The 12,356-nt window shown below is 46.4% G+C and overlaps 1 protein-coding gene across 2 annotated transcripts in view; it reads left to right on the forward strand.

Annotated features, from left to right (window-relative positions):
- The window catches only part of Myo1e (myosin IE), a 192,718-nt gene that overhangs the window by 53,750 nt on the left and 126,612 nt on the right, over nt 1–12,356 (forward strand). The gene's annotated exons all lie outside the window — the stretch shown is intronic.

Genomic DNA, 12,356 nt, shown 5'->3' on the forward strand with positions numbered 1-12,356 from the left:
CCTGTCTGGGAAGATCACTGGTGTGTGTGTAGACTCGCAACTTCTCAGCTTACGTGGCAACCCAGAGTACTATTTCACAGCTTGGTGTGAATTACGTCTGTATTCTCTTTCCTGACTAAGTCACTAGCTCCTTGCGGTGTTTTTATATTGTGAAAGAATTGAATCTCGTGTTAACAAACCACAATGGGACTGTAAATGCGGATTTAAGTAATTAATTTGTGAACATCTGTGTCTTAAAACAAACAAACAAACCGAAAAACAAAACCTTATATCCCCAGGGCCTATTAGAGTATCCAGCACAAGTTTGATGCCTGGGTTAAAGGACGGGTTATTTGAATGGGTAGGAAAACCAGGCTGTGGTTAATGGGAAAGATTGAAAGAGCGTGCACAGCCGTCATTAAAGAATGCTGCCGTGCCATTGCTGTTTGTGTTTTTGAGTCCTGAGGAATTTGAGGTAGCAGTTCCCTGTGGGAACGTGAGTGGCTGGAATACACACCTGGGGAGAGAACTTTCTAGTATGGCTTAGGGACAAGTGTTGGCCCCCTTGTTGGCTCTTGCTTTATTCTCATCCCCGGATCCCCACGTGACTTTAAGCAACCCATTTCCAGAAGGCTTCTTCCACCTCCACATTTTAAATAGGTAGGTGTTGAAAGGCTTGGTAGCTGAGGCAGAGAGGAACTGGGTGGAGGAAGGGTGGACTTCCAATGAATGACTAGCTATCTACTGCCATGCATGTAACAGCTTTGCATATTGTCTGAGCTGATTTCCTCTCAGTCTTTGGACAGTGCTGTCTGGCATTAAGACACAGCTTGAGTCATAGCTCTGGTTTTCAGCTTCTAAAGCGTCTTGTTCCCGCCCTGTGGAGGTGGAAGACAGCCTTGCAGATGAACAGCATATCTCTCGGTCCAGCATCCTTGCCCTCCCTGGGACCCAGCAGTCTGTGAGGAAATCAGCTACCATGGCACCGGGAAGCCCAGATAAATGGTACTTAGCCCTTGTCTGTCTGCACAATTCTGGGCCTAGGAGGAATGCATTCCTCCAAAACGGGAACCAACTGGTTTTAAGTTTTAATCTTATTAAAAGCCAGTAAATCTTTAAGGTATAGGAAATTTATGTAGCCTCCAAGTATCTCCCCATACGTACACTTGTCAGTGACAACAGAAAAAAAGTTCTAAATTATTCCTCAAGAAAACAGGCTTGGACATAGACAGGTTCATAGGATGAACACTGTTAGTACCCCCTAATGTTACATGATGCCCTGAGAAGGACACCCATTTGCTTGTCTAGAATTCCAGCCCAAATCACAAGAACTGAATCTAATTATGAGCAAACATCAGACAAACCAAACAGGGAGGGGAATTCTCTAAAATAATTGGCTTGAATTCTTTTAAAAATGTCAACAATCATAAAAGACAAAGGAAAGCTGTTACAAATGAAAGGAGATGAAAGAGGTCTGACAATGAAATGTAACGCATTACTAATCCGGAACTAGGGGCAGAAAGACCGCTGGGAGAGACACCATTAGTACCATTAGTGTCTCTGGAGAGGCACAAAAGAAATTGCATCTGTGTTTCTTCCTGACCTTCTGTTATAAGAAAGCACCCTATTTAGGAGGGTATATATTGTAGGTAAGGATCAGGGGTCATAATGTGTCCGTCCTCTTTTTATATTTTTGAGCTGGGAGCTTAGCCTTTAAAGGTTAAGTCATCTCTTTGAGCCCCAGTCCCCTTCCTAAATGCTTCTGGAGGAATCCTGGCAGAGAGTGGGAAGAAGAAAGCAGGGTTGCAAATGGATGGAGTGTAAGGAGTTTTTAATGTATTTTTTTGTAACTTTTTGTAGCTAAAAATTGTATCAAAACAAAACCCCTATATCTTCTTTATCCTGCCTTTAAAAACCAACAAGGAGGGAAAAGGAGGGAGGGAGGGAGGGAGGGAGGGAGGGAGGGAGGGAGGGAGGGAGGAAGGAAGGGAGGGAGGGAGGGAGGACTGGCCAGCTATCTTTACTGTCCTGGGATGCATCCATCTACAACCAGAGAGAAGAGATCTCCATTCCCTTGTTGTCCTGCAACCCCCTCCCAAGTCCAGTCAACCCAGCTGGTGGCTGCTGATCCATTTGGAGGGCAGTTGGGTCCAGGGAGAGAAGTGCACGGTGCCAGAGACTGGCTCAACTCTGCCCTGCAGAGGCAAGAATCCTCTCCATAGAAGTTATGGTGGCCGCACATTGAGGTCAGTAGGAAAACAGTCCACTTGCCGTATTGAACACAGTGATGAGTGAATGGCGAAGAATGTTCCCCAGTGAAGGGAATGGCCTGGGAACCCTGCATTCGGTTCTAAAGATCCTTGTGAGGCCCGGTGTGGAAAACAGGAAACAGCAGTTAAAACGGGAAATCGCTTTGGGCTGAATTACTGTAATCCTTCATTTTACTTAGAAGCTGGCATGGACCCTTCATCCACAGCGGGATGCCTCTGGCCTCTCTGTGCCCTGATAATTTTGCCCTTTCACTAGGGTGGAACATTACCAAGCCCAGGGGCATTTAGGCTGGAATTGCTACCTTTAAGTGTGCTTAGAAATTGGGATCTTATAGGGCTGTTTGTTTTCTCCCGGCTCTGGGATGAAAAAAAGCAGCCTCAGCAGCTCTGCTAGTTTGGGTCCCCTCCTCCTGCCCTCTCTTGTTTTCTGGTAGGCGAGGTTGAGCACACACAGAGACTTACAGCCCAGCCTAATAATAACCCCACAGTAAGCAACATGGCTATTATCAGGCTAGGCAGCTAAACAGAGGTACATCCCCCAAAGCCGGTGACAACACCATGCAGGGTTGCGTGGTGGGTTGCTTGCTGAGTGAGACTCTGGCGACAGTGGCTTGAGCCTTTCTTCCCTTTGGAAGGAGGGTGGTTTTTCTGTGTGACCTGGACTGCACCCTCTGATGGAGATTCCATCTCGGCCGCCTGCTTCCTGTCTCCTGTGCCAAGCACTCAGCCCAGCCTTCCTGGCCCTCCTTGATGGCTTCTATTTTTCCTATTTAACCCCGACTCTGATCTCTTTCACACAAATCCCATCTTCTAGCCTAGCTGTTCTGTTTAAGGGGTTCTTGGAAGACAGGTCCAGTCAAACGCAAGTGAGGTGATTATTTGTTTCTTTTCTGAGCCTCCCTCTCGTTCTTTCCCTCTCAGTGGTATCTGTTTCTGTCTTTTCCCCTCTTCGGTGATTAAACTTATTTGGGATCTTAAACTCAAATCTGATCTCCCAGCAACCCACTGGGATGATTCAACCTTAGTGATTCTTTTTTCAATCATGAATTCATTGGACACACATTTACAAAGCTGTTTATGTGCTTGGCTCTTTGTTAGAATATGCCAGGCACAGGGTTGAGGCAAAGTCAGCTTCAAATGGCTTCCGATGGTAGAGAGAAAGAGGTATAAATAAACTGAGTATGATGTAGGAATAGAAAGGAGAAGATTCCTTGGAGTCTGTGGCTGGTGAAGAGGCGGCGTGCGCCTTAGGTCCTCACAGACTAGATAGAGACACAGAACATTCACTCTGGGTAGCAGTATTATGACCAGGGGCAGACTTTCCAGAGACTATCAGCTAGGCTAGTGGCAAGAACCTGGGGTGCTGGTGAGGGAGCTGGGCTTTGCATGTGAATTTCACTGCATAATCGTAAAGGCATCTTATCCTAGAGGCTGAGACACTGCTGTATGGGGTCTAGGCAAGACAGGAGGACACAGGGACCTTAGAAAGTCCACGTGCCTCCCTGAATTTGAAAAGTGGAGTAGAGAGGCAAACCAGGCTAGCATTCCCAGGATAGATAGGTGCACTCTATTAGCCAAAGGAATTAATTTCCAAGTTCAGCTAGCAAGTGTTTCAGTAGGGCAGTTAGGCAACAAGCATCACCACTCTGTTCATATGCTTTTCATATTTGGAACAAGAAGCAGGGAGATTGCAGGGAGATGAAGGACTAATGGACACTGGGTGCAAATTCACTCCATTTCCATAGGGCGAGGCACCTGCATTTGATGCAACAGATGCAAACATCTAAGTGACTCCTAAGAGGCAGGGTCGTTCTATAGAATCCATGCATCTCAAATGTCACTATGGTTGTCAGTTTGACATAATCAGGGGCAACTGATAAAAATCTGTACATGATTAGCAGATGCATGATTGACCAATGAAAAGAATTGATGGTTTGAGGCTCTGTAGACAGGTCAGACTTCTGCTTAGTCAGGTGCAAACATGACTTCTCCTGTTTGTGATTCACTCCACTCCTCCTCTTTCTCCTTCTCCTCCTCTCCCTCCTCCCTCTTCTTTTTCTATTTATCTACTATTTATCTATTTGTTTGTTTCAAGACAGGGATTCTCTATGTAGCCCTGGCTGTTCTGGAACTCACTCTGTAGTACCATGCTGGCCTTGAACTTAGGGATCTGCTTGCCTCTGCCTCCCAAGTGCTGGGATTAAAGGGCTGTGCTGCTACCACCCAGTGATTCTTTTAAAAAAAATACACTTATTGTATTCCTTTTAAGAAGGGAGGGACAGGTGGTGCACATGCTACAGAGCATGTGCAGAGGTCAAAGGACAACCTGGAGGGGGTTGGTTCTCTTGTTCCATCTTTTGGTTCCAGGAATGGAACTCCGGCTAGACGCCAAGTGCCTTTGCCCACTGAGCCATCTTGCTGGCCCAGATGCAATAACTGCCGAGGGTTTTCTATGCCTGCTTGGAATTCTCTGTGATGTGACTGAGTTGGCGTCAGAGGCTGGATAGTTCATATCGCTTGCATGTTACTACAGACTTTCAGTTTCAGCAGTGAGCAGCAATGAGATAGTCTGTGCTCTGTGTGGGGAGGAGGTATTTCTGCTGGAAATCTGGAATCAGCTTTTGAACTCAATCTCTGCTTCCCATCTCCTTTATCACCTTCTGATTTTCAGGCTTATTTTATGTTTTTTTCCCCCATCTGACATCATTTTTTTTTTCTTTTTGTGGTTTTCTGAAACAAGGTTTCTCTGTGTAGCCCTGGCTGTCTTGGAACTTGGCTTTGTAGACCAGGCCTTGAACACAGAGATCCATCTGCCTCTGCCTCCTGAGTGCTGCTGGGATTAAAGATGTGATTCCCCCACTGCCAGGCCACTTTGTGTCTGGGTGGGAGACGCACAGGGGTGTGGAAGCCAGAGATCAGTCTCAGGAATGCTTCTGGGTTTTAACTTTTTCTCTTTTTTGAAATTGCATTTATTTATTTGTGTATGTGAAAGTACATGTGTGTCGGTGAGAGAACAGTTGTTCTCTTTTTCTACTTTTCAAGTTCTGGGGATTGAACTAAGGTCATTAGCATTGGCAGGAAGCACTTTTACCTAGTGGGCCATCTCACAGGACTTCCACTTTGTTGGGTGTCTTAGTTAGGGTTTTACTGCTGTGAACAGACAGCATGACCAAGACAAGTCTTATAAAAAAAACAACATTTAATTGGGGCTGGCTTACAGGTTCAGAGGTTCAGTCCATTATCATCAAGGTGGGTGCATGACAGTATCCAGGTAGGCATGGCACAGGCAGAGCTGAGAGTTCTCCGTCTTCATTCAAAGGCTGCTAGTGGAAGACTGACTTCCAGTCAACTAGGGTGAGGGTATTAAGACCACACCCACAGTGACACACGTATTCCAACCAGGTTACACCTATTCCAACAAGACCACACCTCCAAATGGTGCCACTCCCTGGTCCAAGAATATACAAACCATCACATTGGGTTAGGGTGTCTCCCTGTTCTGGAGTGGCTAGACCCAGTCAGTCTTCATGTTCCTACCTCCCTGGGGCTCTTTCTTTCTTTCTCTCTTTCTCTCTTTCTCTCTTTCTCTCTTTCTCTCTTTCTCTCTCTCTCTCTCTCTCTCTCTCTCTCTCTCTCTCTCTCTGTCTCTGTCTCTCCCTCTCCCTCCCTCTCCCTCTCCCTCTCCCTCTCTCTCTCTCTCTCTCTCTTTCTTTCTTTCTTTCTTTCTTTCTTTCTTTCTTTCTTTCTTTCTATTTTTAGCCGTAGGTTCTAGGCATTGAACTCCGTTCCTCATGTTCATAAGCCAAGCACTTTACATGGCAGTCCTAGAACACAGAGAGAGCTCACTGACCAGAGTTTGTCATTCTGAAGGTCTAGCCTGGCATTCTGGGGTTGGAGTGGATGTGGCCCATTTAGGTCACGTGGTTAAGTGAACATGATTGTGTTGACTTTGCCCTGCTCAGGATTTGATGGTAAACATTTAACACTAGAGTCGCTGACCTGGGCATTTACAACACTCCAGGGTAGGCGTGCTGAGAGAATGACTGCACAGCTTTGCCAAGCTGCCCAGTTTTCCTAGTTGAGCCCTCAGGAGAAGCCCCATCTTGCTGCCCCTGTGGCTTTCTTTGTCCCCTGGAGTCCTTCTCCCTGTTTGTTTGACCGGGGCACTGCTAAAATCAGTTCTTCAGAGAATCCTTAACCTCCATCTCCGTCACCTCCTATCCTTTCTCCGGAGTGTTTGTCAGTATCTGTTACGATGTGCTTTAGTTTTTCTGTTTATTTTCTCCAGTGCCAAGGGGAACGCAACTCCATGAAAGCAGGAGCCCTCCAGACATGGTCTGTGTCCATTACTCAGCACCTAGAACAGTGCTTAGCTCCTGACACGGCGCCTGAATGAAGCAATAAATGAACACAGGAATGAATAAGCAGATCAGTTTGACTTGCCTTTTTAATTTAAATTTGATTAATTAATTTTTAAAAAAGATTTCTTTCACGTATGTGAGCACACTGTCGCTGTCTTCAGACACACCAGAAAAGAGCATCGGATCCCATTACAGATGGTTGTGGGCCACCACGTGGTTTCTGGGAATTAAACTCAGGACCTCTGGAAAAGCAGTCAGTGCTCTTAACCACTGAGCCATCTCTCTAGCCCCTCCTTGGTCCTTCTTTAAGACAGGGTCTCATTTATCTTTGATTGGCTTCTAAATTACTGTATAGCTGGGGATGACTTTGAACTTTTGATGCCCCTGCCTCTGCTTCTCCAGTACTAAGATTACAGGTATGCGCTGTCATGCCGGGTGCTTGGACTTTGTGCATGCCATCCACAGAGCTACACTCCCAGCACGCATCCTTGGCTTCCTTGGCTTCCATCTCCTTCCTATTCTATACACGCACTCCTAGGCATATGGGGGAAAAAGCATCTTTGAAGTCCATAGAGAACGTTCTGATAGATGTCCTGACCACTCCTTGCTCCTAGGCTGTAATGTAGCTCAGAGCATCCAATGCCTAATGAAAAATGTGCAACGAAAAAGCTGGGGAGAGGAGTGGAGAAAGTTTGCTTACACATTGCTGACCTGCGGCATGGTATGCTATGGCTTTGCACCTTAGGTGTACATTGATAATGCCACCTTACAGCTTTGTTGAGACAATTAAGTGAGCTCCCACGTCTAAAGTGCTCAACACAGTGCTGGCTGTGGTGAAATACCCCCCCACCACCTCTCTCTCTCTCTCTCTCTCTCTCTCTCTCTCTCTCTCTCTCTCTCTCTGTGTGTGTGTGTGTGTGCACGTGTGTCTGTCTGTCTGTCATATGATGGTGGGAGAGGGCTGCACATGTACAGTATTCATGTGGAGGTCAGAGGACAACCTCAGACGTCAGTCTGTCCTCGGGCACCTTCACTTACAGTCTCAGGCAGGGTGTCATATTGGCCTGGTGCTTCTTTGAATAGGCCAGGCTAACTGCTCCGTGGCATCTCCCATCTCCCATCACTGGAATGACAGGCACACCATTCCTAGCTTTTTATATAGGTTCTAGGGATCTGAACTCCGGTCCTTATGCTTAGAGGTGCCTTATCAACTGAGGCTTCTCCCAAAGCCTCCCAGAGATTTCTTGATATAGGTAACTGGAGTGGAACGGTGGTTCATACTGCTAGCCTTGTATGCCTTCCAGCTGGTAGATTGGGGTGGATACTGTCTGGTTTTTTGTTTTCTTTTTTCTTTTTCATGGAAAAATAAAGGGGGGTGTGGGGTGAATTCTGAATTTTTTTTTCTCCTATTAAACCTAACAAGTATAGATGTATTCCTTACCTGGGGCATTTGGCCCTTGCCACTCAACCCCAGAGCACCCCCTTTCCAAGCTGCTGGTGAGAGCCCTCCTCTTTGCCAGCCCCCTTTTTCCACTGTCCCCCACCCAGACACTCTGTCCAAGTTCTCTCTTCAAGTGCCCAGAGTCCTAGAAAGTCTGCCTTTTCTTTGGCAGTTTGTGCGAATGATGTGGGCTGTGGATAGTGGGCTGTTCAGATAAGGAGTCCCACCCGGTGCCCATAATGGCAGGCCCTGGTCAATTTGCAGTCTCGCTTTGTTGGTGGAGCAATGTTACGATTCTGTTAAGATTTTCGTCATACCAGTCAGGAAACTCATGGGAGGGTTGCTACAGGACCTTCACTGTGCTCAGGGAGAGCTCAGCCCTTACAATGGGGCCTTTGAGAGCCTGGCCCAGAGCTGGGCAGTGATTCAGTCTATTCAAAACACAATGGGGCGACACAGAATAGAAAGGAACTGCACATTGTTTTCGGGTCCCTCTGCCACCTGTAGCATTCCTGCGTCCATCCCACATTAGTTGTGTTCCTCTGGTGACACACTTGTTAATTTCACGGCATACCTACGTGCTGGCCTGGCAGCGTCACTGCACAGACATTTAACCAGCACCAGATCCATTGGTGTGCAAGCCCACAGCCGGCAGGTTCTCAGAAGCACTCAAGAAAGGGTGATTAAACTTTGGCTTAACTGGGCATGGTGGTGCCTGTAATTCCTGTACCTGGGAGGTAGAGGCAAAAGTTGAAGGCCATCCTTAGCTGCTGTCAAGAGACCCTGCCTTAAAGACAAACCAGACCTCCCCATGAAACCAAACCAAACCAAACCTAACCAAACCAAACCAAACCAAACCAAACCAAACATAACGACAAGAAACAGACTTTCACTTGGAGGCAAGAAAACATCAATCGGGTATATTTAAAGGTATTCAAATCACTCTTAAAAACCAACATTTTGCCATAATATGTAGAGTCTGGGGAGATGGCTCAGTCGGTGACGTGTTTGCCTTGTAAACAGGAGGACTTGAGGTCAATCCCCAGCACCCACATAAAAAGCTGGGTGTGTGGGCACGCCTTTGTATTCAGCACTGACCAAGTGGACGAAAGAGCTCCCTTGGGGCTCACTGGCCAGCCAGTCTAGCCTCATTAGTGAGCTTCAGGCCCATGAGAGACCCTGTGTCAAAAGCAGCAGGCACTCCTGAGAATGACACCCAGCATCGCCCTCTGGCCGTCATTTGAACACACACATAAACTAGATTTTATTTTTTCAGATTTATTTTCTTGTTGCATAGGAGTGGTTTTGCTTGCATGCATGTTTGTCTACCACATGCACACCTGGTACTTACAGAGATCAGAAGATAGACAGCATCAGAGTCCCTAGAACTGGACTTATGGGTAGTTGTGAGCCACCATGTGGGTGCTGAGAACTGAACCTGGGTCCTCTGCAAGAGCGACAAGTGCTCTTAACTGCTGAGTCATCTTTCCAGCCCCTCATTTATACCCCAGCCTGAGACCCACTTCCCTTACCCACCTCCCAGCCATCTCTGACTGTCTCCATCCTCCTCCCCATCCCTTCTCTCTTCCTCTCTCTAACCCAGCTGGGCTTGAACTCTCCAGCCTTCTGACTCAGCCTCCAAATCCAGGGGTTACAGATGTAAGCCACCACACCCGCTCTAAGAGACGGAACGGTAGGTAGGCATTTTAAAAGCTGAATTTACCATTTGTTGTTATACCAAGAAACGAGCTGTGGTTGGCTCACAATGGAGACTGGAAGGAACCATTTTTCCCTGTTTTTTTTTTTTTCCTTTAGAACATGTACAGAATTTAATTTTATTTATCCACATGACTCACTCTGGGATCAAACATCTTTTCTTTGTTGTGTGTTTAGATCTCGGGTTGTTTATTTCTTCGCTTCCTTAATGTTTTCCTCATGTTTAATTTAAATCACTCGCCTTTTATCTTTCTCAGCATCTCCAGCTATTTCGTTCTTTTCTAACCTTTGTTCTCCTTCTCGCTGCATGGAATTTAAAAACAATAAGTTGAGATGTATTTTCTTCCTCGGTGCAAAGTGAGTGGCTACTTCAGGATTCCACACACAGCTCGCTAGTCTCCACCAAACAAAAACCTGAAGGCTTTTCCCTTAGGCTCCCATGCAGTCTGAAGTGTGGGACATTTGATTAATAAGTAATCCTGTGCTTTGGCCCAACTCCCAGGAAGGAAAAAGGTCACAGACCAGGGAGAAGTTTGCGTATTTCCTGGTATTTTGGGACATTTGCACGCATGGAGACAGAATATACAGTACCAATACTTTCAGTACCTTTCTGCAAGGCAGAAACTATACCAATGTGTTTGTGAATGGCCGTGTGGTCTGGCTGGCCATTTCTAAGCACAACTTCTTGGAACCTGTCAAGGTACCTTCTGTATTTCTCTGTCAAACGCAAAAATTCCTGTTTTTCACTGTCAAACTCAGAGTGGAGCGGTGTCATCTGCATAAAAGCGTTGACACGTTCTTTCCCACCTAACAGGGAGAGAGCAGGTGTCGAGCTCTGCTATGTGAGATCATGCCTGGTCAGAACAAGTGAGGCCAGGTTTGGAGAGCAGTGGGCGGCTTGACTTTGGAGACAGCACACGTGGCCTTTCTTTAGAGGCTGTGGCGGTGGCTCAGTGGGTAACACTTGCCTTGCAATCATGAGGGCTTGCAGAACTCAAGTTGAAAGCTTGGGGTTGGCAACCACTTGTAATCCCAGCTCTGGAGAGGCAGACACTGGATCTCTGCCATTCCTTGGCCGACACCCATCGTTGGCCTCTGATGTCTACATGCATGTACACATGTATTTGAGCATGTCTACATACCACCCCCCCCCCAACACACACAGGAATTTCCTTCAGCAAATTCCTAGCTGACTACTTTGGCAATTGGTATCCTCTGTTGTCTGTTTTATCTGGGTGTGAATTTCTTTTAATATATTTAACTTCTCTAGTGGGATTAAGGTACCTTGCTTCAAAAAAAAAAAAAAAGTCAAAAATCTATCTATCCCCTTCCCACTCCCACACATACGCATAAAATTTGGGTGAGAAGCCATAGTTCTGGCCACAGAGTTCCCAGTGACTGTTAATTGCTAGAGATCTGTCAAGGTATGTTAGAAATTTCCCTTTGTTTATAGAGTGGCAAGATCTGTTTCACAGCCAAGGTAATTCTTCCTCTATTTCACCAATATGGCGCCTAAATGCAAGTTCTCTCTCTCCCTCTGTCCCTCCTTTCCTCCCTCCATCCCTCTCTTTCTCCTTCCTTCCCTTCCCCTCCCTTTTCCTCTCTGCCCCCACATTAATCTTTAATAAATAAAGATAGGGTGCCAGACCCCTAACTTGGCCCTCAGTCCATAGATGGGGCTCACCAGAAGTTGCACACCGGAAGTGACATAGGTCACCTTGGTGTGTCACAGAATACAGTAAGAAACAAGTAACAATCACCAGAAGTTTGCTTACGTGGAGATTTCTACACAGTTGTGACGGTGTCTTGGTGTGATTCATCCATGCCCTGTGATCCCATCAGATACGGCCAGCTCTCGTTTCATTCTCAATTTTAGTGATTCCCGGAGAAGAAAGCGCATTATCGGAAGAATCATTGTGAAATTCCATAGCCAGAGGGCTCAAGGTAGATGGCTGCTTTCTAATTTCTGCATGCCATCCCCTACTTTTCTTTTTTTATCCATGTTATTGGCGGTTTTGTTGCTTGTTTGTTTTGCTTTGTTTTTAAGGCAATGCCAGACTTCCCAAACACCTCCATCTCATAAACAGAGCCTCGTGGAGGCTGAAGTCACCAGGAAAGTGTTCACCAAAAAGAGACTATGTCTAGGATCACCACTGAAAGGCTGTTTTGGGATACGTTCTATCTTCACATTAAGAAACCAGGAAGAACGTAGAGGGAGGAGCTGGGGTGGAGGTGATGAAGATGTGCTGTTTACGTGGGTGACATTTTATGATATTCTTTATAAAAAAAAAAACATAAGGAGAGGCTGTCTGTGGGGGCCCTGCCTATAATCCCATCACCCAGGAGGCAGAGACAGACCTCTTTGAGTTCAAGAGCAGTCTGGTCTATGTAGAAAGTTCCAAACTGTTTCTATTCAGGGTGACTATGAGAACTCGCCTCAACAAATGAACTCGGAAGAAATTCAGCTCCTCCGATCTTCCCATGTGGATGGGTGTCAGGGTTCTCACCCAGTGTGAGTGCCTGCCAGGGAGTCAAGATTCACAAATAGTGGGCCAGCAAGATGGCTCGGCAGGAAAAGACACTTATTGC

This window comes from Mus musculus, chromosome 9 (genome assembly GCF_000001635.26).
Source record: "Mus musculus strain C57BL/6J chromosome 9, GRCm38.p6 C57BL/6J".
Classification (NCBI taxonomy): Eukaryota; Metazoa; Chordata; class Mammalia; order Rodentia; family Muridae; genus Mus; species Mus musculus.